This window comes from Anomalospiza imberbis, chromosome 9 (assembly GCF_031753505.1).
Source record: "Anomalospiza imberbis isolate Cuckoo-Finch-1a 21T00152 chromosome 9, ASM3175350v1, whole genome shotgun sequence".
Classification (NCBI taxonomy): domain Eukaryota; kingdom Metazoa; phylum Chordata; class Aves; order Passeriformes; family Viduidae; genus Anomalospiza; species Anomalospiza imberbis.
In genome coordinates, this window is record NC_089689.1 from 9,612,754 (window position 1) to 9,626,007 (window position 13,254).

A 13,254-nucleotide genomic window follows, 5' to 3' on the forward strand; every position below is an offset into this window, starting at 1 on the left:
CACTATGCCCATAGTTTACTGAACAATGTAATTTCTTTTTGCTGTTTAATATCAGAAGTGAACTCCCATTGTGAAAAGGTTACTCGTTAGCTCCCATTAGCTGGCCACTATGAGAGCAGCTGCTCCTGGTAAGATCAGGTGGAGCACAAGTAGGGGTGTGGCAGCTAAACAGTTTCCAGTATAGGGGACATTAGGTTTTGTCATTGTCTTTAAGATTAAAAAAAAAAAAAACAAAACTTTGTGGTCAATCAAGGTCCTGCTGCCTGACAGCTCCAGCCTGGGGAGGCATCTCAGGGCACAGATCCTCATCCACAGCCCTGACACGAGCCTGGCACTGTGATGCCTGGGAGAGCTTCACCAGCATCCACTGGGAACGCCTGCTGTGGCTCTTGGAGTAACCCCTGAGACCTCGTGCCCGTGCAAAGAGCCTGAGGAGCAGCAGCAGCGGTGTACAACGTGGCGTGGCCCGCGGTGAGGCTGCCTGGGACCTGAGGGGATGGATGCACCTGAGGGCCGAGGGGCGGCACAGGGACCCGAGGGGTGGCGCAGGGACCTGAGAGGATGCACCTGGGTCCTGATGGGATGCACCTAGGACCTGATGGGATGCACCTGGGTCCTGATGGGATACACCTGGGTCCTGATGGGATACACCTGGGTCCTGATGGGCTGCACCTGGGTCCTGATGGGATACACCTGGGTCCTGATGGGATACACCTGGGTCCTGATGGGCTGCACCTGGGTCCTGATGGGATGCACCTGAGGGCTGATGGGATACACCTAGGTCCTGATGGGATGCACCTGGGTCCTGAGGGCTGAGGGGCTGCACCTGAGGGCTGAGGGGCTGCACCTGGGCTCTGAGGGGCGGCACTGGGAACCTGAGGGACTGCACCGGCGCTCAGCCCACCCTCAGGCTCCGGCAGGAGCTGTTCCAGCCCAGTCTCCAGCCAGCAGCAAACTCTTTGTGGAGGGTGTAGAGGCAGCGTCCCGTGAAGAGCTGGTGCACTCAGGTAGGCTGCTCCGGGTAGTTTCCCTCACAGCCCTGCTCTGCTGCTCAGCTGCGTGGGTGGTGGGAGCAGGGGAGGGGAAGGTTTCTTTTCCTCTTGGAGAGAGTTGGAGTATGAGGTTTTAAAGGCGCTGGCTTTACACTTGGATAAGGCTGCTGTGTGTGCTTGGGAGAGCCTCCCTGGGTAAGCCTAGTCTCTGCTCTCTTGCCCCAGGCTCTTCACTTAACTGCGCTTGCATTTTGGGGAACTGTGCGAGTGGAAAGCACATGTTTGACACAGAGGGGAGGCTTCGGCTTTTAAAGGGTGTGGACAGGGAAACCAGGAAAAGGTTTTTCAAAGGAAATTGTAGGCTGAAGTGATTCCTAACAAGTGTTCATGAGGGAAGTTTGAACGTGTCCTTACCTCCTGTATGTGCTCTTGGTATCCCTGGTTGTCTCACAAGGATTTGTTTTTCTGGTGCTGCTCAGGTAAGATATTTTTATGCCAAAATGGGCTCAGAAAAGTAGGTGAAAGTGATTAAAGCTTTTTAAGGCTGAGAAATCTTCAGTGGCGTGTCTTTCCTTCTGGGAAGTGTGTACTGTTGACAATTCAATTATCCATGTGATTTTTCTTGGTGCTAGTGAGACGTTTTGGTTTTTTTTCCTTACCAGTTCTACTTGAAATCAAAAATTTTTATCACTTCCCTCTGCAGCATGGACAAAGAAAGAGAATGTAAATGTGCAATTACTTTACATCAGAGCTCCGTCTGAAACTAGATAGTGGTAGCTCCTTCGATTGAGGATGGTAGAGAGGGGGAAGCACGTTTATTCCAATTTGTGAAGTTAATTCTGTCTATGGAATTTTTATACACTGAGACTAAGGTCAAAGTAAAGTTAAGTTTAAGAACCTAGTCTTGAAAAAATCAAAAGCTTTAATAGGTGATGTTTATCCACATCTTACTCTTTTCCCAGGAAGATCACTTTCTCCTGATAGAGGAATTTGGCTACAGAGTGAATTAGTGAAGCAAAAGTAATATGGAAGTTACTGGCACAGGGAGGGAGCTCTGAGTCTGAGAAAACTGCAATAATTTATGCTTTTGGCCATCAGTGTGTGTATGTCATGGGAACAAATAAAACCAGCATATGAAGTAAACATTCAAAAAAGGCCTTGCTGTGTGTAATGTGCAAGACAAACAACCACTGTGTGTTAAATCTGTGGGTCTTTAATGTAAAACTGAAAGAAAATATATGTTCTTGGGAATTAACTCTTATTTAGCATTTAGCTCACTTTAGCAATTATGGCTTTAAAAATACTTCTAAAGACCCAAATATAGAACCAAATAAATTATTTTCCCACTTAGCAGAATCTAGCTCCTGAAAAATGACAGAAAAGGGTTCTGAATATAAAGGGGACAGGGATAAAAACACCCAAATAGGCAATTGGAGTATTTCTGTATTTGTGAAAGCGTGTTTTTGGGACAGAAAATGCTCTGTTTCCTCAATAACTGTTGTTAGTTTCCCTTCAACAAGAAACTGATTACAAACATACGAAATAAATGCAGAGGAAATTATATGCATTCAGTTGTGTCAGCATGCAAGCCCCTTCTAGTAAATGAGGGTCAAAAAGCTTTAACCAGGAAGCTGAACCCATCTATCAACACATACAAAAATAGCCTAAGCCAAATACTAATTATTGTTGGTATTGTTGTTTCCTAGAAAGGGAAGCAATACATTTAGTTCATTTCACATTATGTATTACAAGCTAAAAAATGCGTATGAACTACAATTATCCATATATTAATTTGCTGTTATTATATCTCTTTTTATGTTGCCTATTTCATTATATAAGTTGTAAATATATGTACAGATTCCTAAACTACAAAATATTCTCAAATTTTGGCCTAAATGGTAAAATTTTGGCCTACTTTAACTGAACTATGTGTACGAAGCCTAAGATTTGTTTAGCTGATCTATGGTGTTGCTTCTTTAGGTATTTCTGCTTACATTAGTAATGTAAGGCATGCTTATTACTCCATTATATCACACTTATTTTGCCTTTAATACCAGGAACTAAGAAAATGGGCAGCTATGTAACCTGATCAACGTCACAGAGTTTGGGCTGTGTGACTGCAATAGTGTGATTGTAGTCCCTGTAAAGCCAACAGAGCAGTGCCTGTCTTGGGGTTGAGAAACCCCTTGGGGAAAAAAGGAGGTCAGGCTGTAAAATAACTTACAGGGAGCATAACTTCCCTGAAAAATTTCAACCACTACATTTTGGATTCTTCTGTGCTTCAGTGGGATTATTGCCTTTAAGTATGGATGCAACTCTGATTTTTTCCAGCTTGATGGGATTACTGTGGCTAGATGAACTACAATAAGTTTGGGTGTTGTTTTCTATGTGGGGTATCCACTAATTGTAAAATTCTCATAACACAATCAGGGTTGATTGGCTGGTTGATTTATCTGTGAAAGGAGCATGTAAGCATCTGGGCAAACAGGTGGTGCCTCTCCTAAATGCATCTGAAAGGAGTGGAAAGCTGTAATGCATGTCTGCCCTGCTGAATCCAGATGCATTGGCTGCCTGTTAGCATCTTCCTGAAGCTGGTCCCAGCTTTTGACTCAGGACTGTGTCCATGTCTGGTATTGTAACTATTTAATATGCCACCTATGAGAGCTCCAGCAGTTAAAGCTTGAAAGGGTCTTCCTAAGAGCTTTCTTAACTTCTAGTAGACTAAATACAGCATGATTTAAAGCAGATGTTGGATTTAGAACATGGATGGAAAAACTCAAGAGAAACAAGAGATCCACAGCTATGTCCCTGTGAGGTAGATGGCTAAACTGAAATGAAGCATTGTCTCACAAGGCTTGTGAATGTGCATTTATAGTCTCCAATTTATATATGTATATTCTGGTGGTATGGGTGCAGATGTACTCTGCCACACAGTTTTATTTATTAAGCAAATGCATTTTTTGAGGGAGACCTAACATTGTGTTCATAAAGACAGCTTTGCTATAAAGCTGATTCTGGGAATTTAGGGCATATGTTTGTTTATTAATAGTGTACTTTGTTTTATGTATATAAAGAAAGGTCATCAAAAAGTGCATTTCTGATTTGTAGCTTGAAATGCAGATCTCTGCTAAAGCTTGTTTCTGTTCCAAATATCTGCTCATAAAGATATATGGGTATGTGTGCAGTTCAGATATTGTGAGATTAAACTCTCAGAGGCAAGCTTTGCTGCTCTGTTTATTAATGGGCAAAAGCACTGTCTGAAAATTTTACAATAGAGGAGTAGTTCTAGACAGACAGCAAGGCACCACTGTGGGGGCTGATTGCTCATTATATTTATAGATAAGTACGGAAGCAATGTGTGAAAGATTGCTTGAAGGGCTAAAGTTTTCTAGTATAGGATACAAAGTACCAGTGGCTCTTTCTGAGAGCTGAGAACACAGACACAGATTTAGATGGGACCCTGTTTTTAACAGCTGCCTAAAGATACCAAGTGAGAATTCTCTCTTCTTAAAGACCGTTTTTAAAGTTGTAACACTTCTTGATTTGATAGTGAGGACTTACTTGATTAGCACCTAACTCAGAATGCTTGATGAGAAACCAGTGAGCCCTTAAATAAAGGTTTATCAGTGTTGCACAACCTAATATCTGGGGTTGCTAATAGTCAGTAGTCCTTTGACTTAACGATTACTTATTATTTTTTGATTTACTTTAAATAATGCTCATTTGAATCTTGGTGGGAAATGTGATAAAGAGCTGGCTTCCCACTTGACAGTGCAACCCACCATGTATTTAGATAATACTTGAAAGCTGGGTGATCAGTATTATATCTGTGTTTTAACAGGGTCATTTTCTTGCTTGAGAAGTTCTTAGACTTATCAAAGAGCAGTAATTTATTTTTTAAGAGGAAGCCTTATGTATCACTAAGTATGATTTCAGACTTCAGACTTTAATCTCCATACCTTATTCAACCTAATATGACTAATTCAACTTGGAAATCGAACTTTTTCCCCCTAAACCATAGCATTAAAATTGCTGTAGCTGATACTTAAAAAGACCTCCAACTTAATTTTGTCTTTTTGACTTTGCTTACCATGTGTATTTTCCAGTCCCCTCTGTAGAGAAAGACTGTTTGGGACCATCTTTCTCCTCCAATAACATGTCAAAATATAGGCTTAAGAATAGTGTATGCCACAGGTACTCCGTTTCCAGAATTAGCATTCACAATTTGCTATTTGCTCTTTTTTTGATAGGTCTGTGACTCATTTGAGTTTCACAATAGCATCATTTATGTTACACAATTGTGCAGCTTCTGCTTAAAAAGCTTTGGAGACTCTCCAGTATGGAATGCAAGCTGGCAGCTTTCTCACCCTCACCTCTTGTGGTTTGAGAGCTGACTGGAAGCTCAGCAACCCCCAAGGTGTTGAGGCACTTCTGATGGACCGAAACAGTGGCTCTGCACAAACCTTTCCTGTTTCATGTGGGAGCTGTGATAGAGCTAAAGGGTGCCTGTTTGCAGCATCCTGCGTCAGGTTCTTTCAGGCCCTCTTTCATAATAAGGTCACTGCTTGCTGTGATCCCAAAGTAGTGATACTTTTTTCTTTTTCTTTGCAAAATCATTAAGGTGGCCTAAACTGCAAACTTACATCCTTAATTTCCCTGGATGCCCAGGGGATTTGGGTGCTGACTTGCTCAGGCAGGGTGTCAAATCATGCAGCTGCCTCAGGTAAAACCAGTGCAGGCACTCTCACTCCTGGGGCCACTCTTAGAGTCTCAGCCATGAACAAAATCAGTGTTTTAAAGATGTTATCCTGTATCAGTTTGGAGAACCTTACAGCTATTTTAATGACATATTGTGCATGATAAACTCTTCATTGCCACCCAGGTTCATGTCTGACTTCTGCCAGGTTATGTACATCTTATGTGTAAGGATGTATTAAGAAACTAAGATTTTTTATTTTCTTGTGAACCATTGTGTGCTTTCATTTGCCAAAGAATCTGTACCTACAGTCTCGTGTTTGTTCATTCCTTAATCTTAAAACCGTCAAACCCCTAAAAACATACCAACTTCTTACCCTCTCTCTCCCCCAACTTCACACCCCTGAAAAGTGAACTGCAAGTTACATTAACCAAGATGTACATTCCAGTCTGGGTTTCTGATGCCAGCCCATGCTCTCTTCTGTCTTCTGCTATGCAGATTTAGTTGTTCTGTGCTTGCATGCACTATCATTTGGCAAGTTTATATAAAATGTATTCAGATAGAATATTGAATTGGATATTATACATAAGTAAAAACCCTTTTCCAGAAACAATGATGAAAAGTATTACTGATCACATTTCAGTTTCCAAATCTAAGGTAAAAGGTAACAGCCTTTGAATGAGACTGAATAAGCTGGTCTTTTTTCCTTTGTAGTGGAGAGCAAGAGTATCATGTCATCAGGTTTCCAGTACCTGAACAGTTACCTGGAAGAAAACAAATACTGGATCCTTGGAGCTAAAATTATCGATTTAATTTGTCTAGTTTTCCTTGATTGTTTTATTACTACTTGGAATGTTCAAAGGTGACTAAGTCATGTATTCAGTTTTCACTCCTAAAACACTGGAAATCAAAGTTCAGACAGTAACTGAACAAATTAATAGCAACTTTTCTGTGTTTCACACAGACAGTTGAAATTACACTCCAAAATATTTTTTAATTTGCCACAACTTTTTATTTCATTCTGTATCTAACACAGCTGGACCCTAGTTGCCTACAGATATCTTTGTAAGGCATGTTTCTATATTGCTTTGTGTGAAAGATTAAAGCTCAGCTCACTCTCATAAGGACCAACTTTTTAAAATTATCAAATATAGGTAACAAATTAATTTTGAGCAAGGTGCAAGTGAATAAAAATGCTTATCTATATCACTTAGTGCCATGCAGCCTCCCCTTAACCTTGAGGATATACAACATAGTTAAAAGATGCTATGTTTTTTGACCAGGCTACTCAGATTTTATGTGGATTCCCTCAGGAATGGAGATGCTTCTCAAAATGCCTGGAAATTTTCAGAAGCGAGAGTTGTAGTTAGTGAGGAGTGTGATTGAATGCCATCATTTATAGTGATATCTTCACCTTTCCTGCACATTTTTCTTGGACTCTATTTTGATTAAATACTATTTTTGTGTGTAGAACAAAAATCCACAGATTCTGGTAATGCCTCGTTCTGAGGCAAAGTTGAAGCAGTGCAGGAAATGCTTTCTGTGTGGGCACCGTCTCTTTTTGCTCATGCTCCTGTGCTTGTATGTAATGTTTATAAATCAAACAGACACCAATTTCCCTTTCCTCAGTTGTAGCCCTTGGATCCAATGAAACAGCTTGTAGAATATAATGTTTTTCTAAATGGGGAAAGCAGCAGTCAAGCTTACTGGAGTGCAAGGTGTGTAGAGGAAGCAAGAAAGTGACTCAGGTCTGTCTGAATTTTGCAACATATCCCTGAAGTGGTTTGTCCCCATCAAACTTTCTCTTCAGTGGTGTGCACAGATGAGTATGGATTCTGTCCCCAGCCTATCAATTTGGTGTGTGACCTCTGACAACAGCTAATAAAGTCCTAACAAATTTAAAGATGGTCTTTGCAATATAAACACTGCTTAGCAAAAAGCTTTACAATCCTCCAGTTATGTACATGCATCAGAGCACGGATGTTAAATAAAGCCAGACCTTTACAGTTCAGTGATTGAATTAATGCATTTGAGAGGAGGAGAGGGGAAATGGTTTCAGGACAAACCAAACCAGATGGGAGAAGGTGGGGCTCAGCTTTCCTATCAGGTTTTTTGGGTCAACTCAAATACATGGTCTGAAGTTAATGTATTCATTTAAGAATTATTTTATATTTGTTTAATCTGTATTAACAGAGATATTTTTGGGTTAACATGCTCAATGTGTTTCCTTGAAAATACTGAATGAAATTAGTCTGAGATCGCAATCTTCCCCCCATTTTGATCCATTGATGATGCAGTTGAGCTGGAAATCACAAAAGACTTGTTCTACTAACTGTTTTATGGTTAATCCATTATTTTATTGTGGGGGAACAGGACAAGGAAGTCCAGTTACAAAAAATGTTTGGACTTTATTGCATGTTTAAGTGCTGCTATAGGTTCTTCAAGATAGAGGATCAGAGGAAAGAATGATTTCTAAACCAGAGTTGCACTGAATGTCAGGTCTGTCCATATAAAACAATACATAAATGAACCTGTGACACAGCCCTTTTAAAGTTTTCTTCAGTGTCTCATTTGCAGGTATTGAGTTTTTTGGCTTAATATTATTTTTAAAAATTTATTGAGATACCCAATTACTGTCTCTTTCCTACATTGTGTACAGTAGTACTAGATTTGGGAGCATTAATTTTTTATTTCAAATAGAATTTTTTATGAGAAAAGAGATGCTAAATCTTTCAGATCAGCAGAAATACCCACTGTAATTCTAATTTTGGAGTCTTGGTTATATGATAAAGGCAATATTCACACATACAAGTTGAGAGAGCTATTTTGATCCCAGTCATAAAAAAACCCCTCCACAGACTGCTGCTATATAGGAGTGTTTACCCAGAGCACAATGTGTGGACAGTTGGAAAGGTTAGTGCTGTGGTTCTGTACTGAGTTTTGTACAGGACGCTGCAAACAGGGATGTAAAAAACCTACACAGATTGTTTCGAATAGTGGCGAATGCTGTGGTTTTGGCTCAACACTTTTATGCCTTTCTGGATGAAAGTAGAACATAAGTTTGCTAGAAGCCAGAAGATATTTTATGAATTCTAACAGTCTGGGAAAAAAAGAAGTTGGCTCAAAGAAAAGAGAACTGAGATGAAAAAAATTAACTCCCGGAAAACAGTTTTTGCTGCCTTTAAGAAAATCACAAATTCCTTTATTGTTCATTTGTTTCTATGTTTTTGCTAGGTTTTGAGGCAGAAAGCAAAAGCAGTCTGACTGTGTCTGTTTTAGGACAAAGCAACTTCAAAGTAGTATTTCAAGAGGATGAAAGAATTTAGCCAGGTACTGCTGTGACTTGTTGGTTAAAGCCTCTTGGATGAGGCTCATCCTCTTGTGCATATAAAAACATCACACAGAGAAGAGTTGCTACAGCATAACTTGTGAATGTTTCTTAAAACAGAAGAAATCAGAAATCTTGATTGAACCAAAATGGAGAACAAAAAATTGACTATTTGTTTTGATATGGCAGTGCAGGCAACTGCCTGGTGTGACATGAGATCAGCAGCTCTGCCACGGACATGGCTGTTTGAGCATGTTGGCAGCAATGGGATGTTCGTCCTCAAAAACAGAGACAAAAAATTTCAGTAAATAAATAGAGCAATGCAAAGTTTAAGGCTTTTTGTCTTGGTCTGGCTACAAAAGAATTAATACTGATTTGCCAGAATTCAAAACGCATTTCTCAGACATTATTTTCCTTCAAAACAGCCAACTTCTTCAAATTTGAAAAATACCCACGAGGAGGGGAAGAAAACCTGGTAGTTGTACAAGCAAAATGTATTGACATTTTGGATCCTTCTAACTCTCAGTTCCAATTGCAGTGCTAGAAGCAGGAAAGCTTATTTTCAGTGTAAGCTAGCAAAGATTCTATGTGCTACATCACTAATATCTTACCCAGGGAGCACAGGACCAGGTGCCTTTTGCTGTGTGTAAGGGAATAAGGCCATTGACATGCCAGATAATGCCAGTGTCTGGTCCAGTATAAACCTACCTTCGAGTGGACTCCAGTCCAGAGTCACAGCAAGACAACGGGGCCAGATTGCTAGCTTAAAAAATGAGGGTCTGGAAAAGATGAGTACCTGGGTTCATAGGGCTGTCATTATGGCCAGCTGTCTGTCATTATGCCATCTTTGCCTAAAACAAGGGGATTAATGATTGCAAAGGACTGTTATCAAATATGGAAGTGAGCAGGAAAAGAGGTACAACAGCTGCATGCCGCGATCCCTCCATGATCCTTTTTCTGAGACATGTATTGGCCCGTTTTCCCCATTCCTGCAAAATGTCTCACCTCCTTTTTGTTGAGTTTTATTTTTTAATCTGTGCTGAGACACCATCTGATGCTTCTGTAGTCTCTTTTTTTTTTTTTTTTTCAAGTTTTCATTCTGCACAACCATTCTAAATTTTTTCTCACTGGAACCTGTCTATGAATTGCTCTTTTTTCATCTATCAGTGCTACAATTCCTTAATCCTGACCATCGCACCTCCTCCTCCCATTTCTACCTGACCTAGTCCACACCATCATCCACCTGTGACATCGGTGTCCACAGTGCCTGAGTCCCTTGAGCACATCCTTGCTGTCCCAAAGCACAGCTGCCTAGAGACCAGCAATGATGCCTGCAGGCTTGACCATGGGACATACCACTTCTTCCATTCCACCACTGGTCTGCAGTGAGAAAGTGGGACATCTATTGTTGTCTACAAGTCTTTCTTCAGTTCTGATATACTTCTGCTCAAGACGTTTTTCTTTTCTACTGCCAAGTGTCCTGGTGCTGACAGTGTCAATCATATGTGAAACTTTCTAATTTCTCTTATAAACTTTTTCCTGAAAAAACGCCTGAAAGATGTGGTTCCAAGGAAAGATTGAAAAGCTTAGTTGAGGACTGATGATGCCTGGAAAGAAGAGCAATCTTTTGCATCTTTAAGAAGTGGGAACAGGGTAAGGGGAGTCACACCATTGTCTGTCTGTTGGCTGAAGTTAAATTCCTCGGATTAATATTGGAATAAATGGTCCAACTTTTAAAAATCTCCTGGGATGTGAGGAGAATGAGTTGTATTGAGGATTTGTAAGGAGCAAACTGTAAAATTTCCAGTACAATGGGATAATGGGTCTTGTAGAAAAGTGAGAAGCAATAATGTAGCCTTGTAACCTAGTGAGGTTCAAGGCAGTTGTCAGTTATTTGCCCTCCAAACAAAAAGCTATTGAGTGGGGTGTGAAAGCATCTGTCCCAAGTCAGGAATATTCAACAAGTTCACGGAGAACCTGATGTTGTATTTGAGTATCTTGGCTAGCTTTAGAATTAAGGATAGAATTGGGAAAAGACAGCTACAAATATGTTGGGGAAACAAATTGCCCTTCCCCCATCTTTCATGGACTAATCTTTGGGACAGTCGTATGCAATTAAACATCAGAAATTTGGTACTACTCACTTGTGTTGTAAAACTATTTCATTTTACATTATCAAAATAATTATGTCTTTATATGGGCCTGTGAAGGTCTAGTAAATTTAATTGTCCCAAACTAATATTATCTTCATGGTACTTTTTTCTCTCCTTTTAAGAAAAATCCTAAGAAATAGTGAGGTGATGTAATAGTTAAAGAGATAGCATAAGAATTGATACTAGTGCTTGTCCCAATAGGAGAACATTTCACATCTGTTATTTATGATGTGAAGCACCACTGGGGACAGCTTCAGTAACTATGTACATAGTAATACCTTCAATTAGACTAACAGAATAAATATTGCACACAGGCTTCAGGGATTTCATAAAAGCTCTACCCGTGATGGAGAGGAAATTGGTGCAACTGGAGAATGATAACTGTAAACTGGGAAGAACACTCTCCTAACTTCTTGTGCAGCAAGATTCTTGCAGCACTTGTGCGTAAACTTAAGGTTCCTCTATGACCTTTCAGACAAAACCTTCCTGTGAACTTGGAAAGCTTCAGAGTAAAATTTACTTGTCAGTCAAATGGCAAATGTCAGATGACCTTCTGCTATAATTATGCTTATATTTAAGATTAAAAAAAACCCGCCAAATCTCTTAGAAGTACTACAGCGATTAGGTTATTAGAGAAGAAAAATATCTTTACCTGAGACTGTGCTGCCTTTCTTCTGGGCTGCACTGCCTGAGGTATAGAGCTGAAGCTTGGGGTATGAGGCTTTGAAGTTAAAGCATAACAGGCTCTTTGTTTTCTGTTTTCCTTGCCATTAAGAGCACATAACTGCAGTGACAGAGTTCAGTGAATAGGTGCTTTACATGGCTGCCCAGTGCAACACCTGCTGGCAGCTGAGTGTGACACCCCTGCAAACCTCTACCTGTGGCACAGGAAGGGACACAGAAACCCCTTGTTCAGCCTCATGTTTTATAGTAGTCAGAAATATACATGTGCTGGGTTGCATTTTCCTCCTTGAAGCCAGTTTTTCCATGTGTTTCAGCCAACACAAGACCTGCAAACAGAATAATTTTCCAGTTCAGGACTTTGGAAGTAACTATGGCAATACTACAATTGAATTGTGACATCTTTAGCTTATGGGGCTGCTTTCAATGTTCATAGTGGTCTGCAGGCATAAATGGACAGGGTATTTTAATAATCTGTGGCTGTGGATTGTGTCTTGTAGCTTGTGTCCATCTTGAAATAAAAAGCCAATAGTTCAGTCTCCAGATGAAAAAAAAAAAAGGGATTTTAAAATCAGACCTTTTTGCAGTTGTCACAAATGAATGCTTTCATATGAATGCCTGTTAGGGGCAAGGGAACTGAGGTAACAAAAAGTAAACTGCACCTTGTGGATGCAGAATGTCTGCTCAAATAATGGAATAGCAATAGCCTTTGCTGTTGTGGACAAATAAGTGAAAACACATGAATTACCAGACTGGCTTGAACTTGTGTTCTTACCATTTGTGTGCCTTGGTCCATTAACATTACTGCTTTTCTTCTTACAGTACTCCTCTAGATTACTATGTTTGTGGGTTTGGTTGTTTTAGTTTGATGTGTTGTTGGATTTTCAGATTTTCTTTAACAGGTCTGTTTATCCCTTGAAGAATTATAGAATCTGCTCTTACAAAGAACATGTCTTATAGCCCCTGCCAGATCTTTTTCTGACTTACTAAATGTTAATTTCCAAATGCAAGGTTTGAAAAAGAGGCAAAGCTATGTATTTTTTACAAAATAGATGCATCTGAGCCATGTTTGATATGAAATAGTTTTTTAACGTTCCAATTTTATGTCAAGAGTTAATAATTTATCCAGAAAAATTCCACATAAAGTGAATATTAGTGCCCTTATTTTGCTGTTTAAAGTTTTTTCTGAAACAGCACTTGTGGCTATTGCCTGAGATGCAGGCTAAAAACTTATTAAAAGCTGAGCATCTACTGCAATATTTCATTCTCTATTTAGCTTTATTAGTAGTTGAGAACTTTCTTGGTGGGAGATGTTTTGTTAACCATAAGAAAAAATTCTATACATGTATAAATAAAACTTGGTGATGAAAAGTAGGTCAGTCCTTCAGTATGGCTTTTAGCTAC

At 39.8% G+C, this 13,254-nt stretch overlaps 1 long non-coding RNA gene across 2 annotated transcripts in view; it reads left to right on the forward strand.

Annotated features, from left to right (window-relative positions):
- The first annotated feature begins 839 nt into the window (after window positions 1–839).
- LOC137479262 (uncharacterized) overlaps window positions 840–13,254 on the forward strand; it is a 182,436-nt gene continuing 170,021 nt past the window's right edge. For both annotated transcript variants that reach the window (XR_011002108.1, XR_011002109.1), the window contains exon 1: window positions 840–1,007. This is a non-coding gene — a long non-coding RNA (uncharacterized lncRNA). The remainder of the gene's footprint in view (window positions 1,008–13,254) is intronic.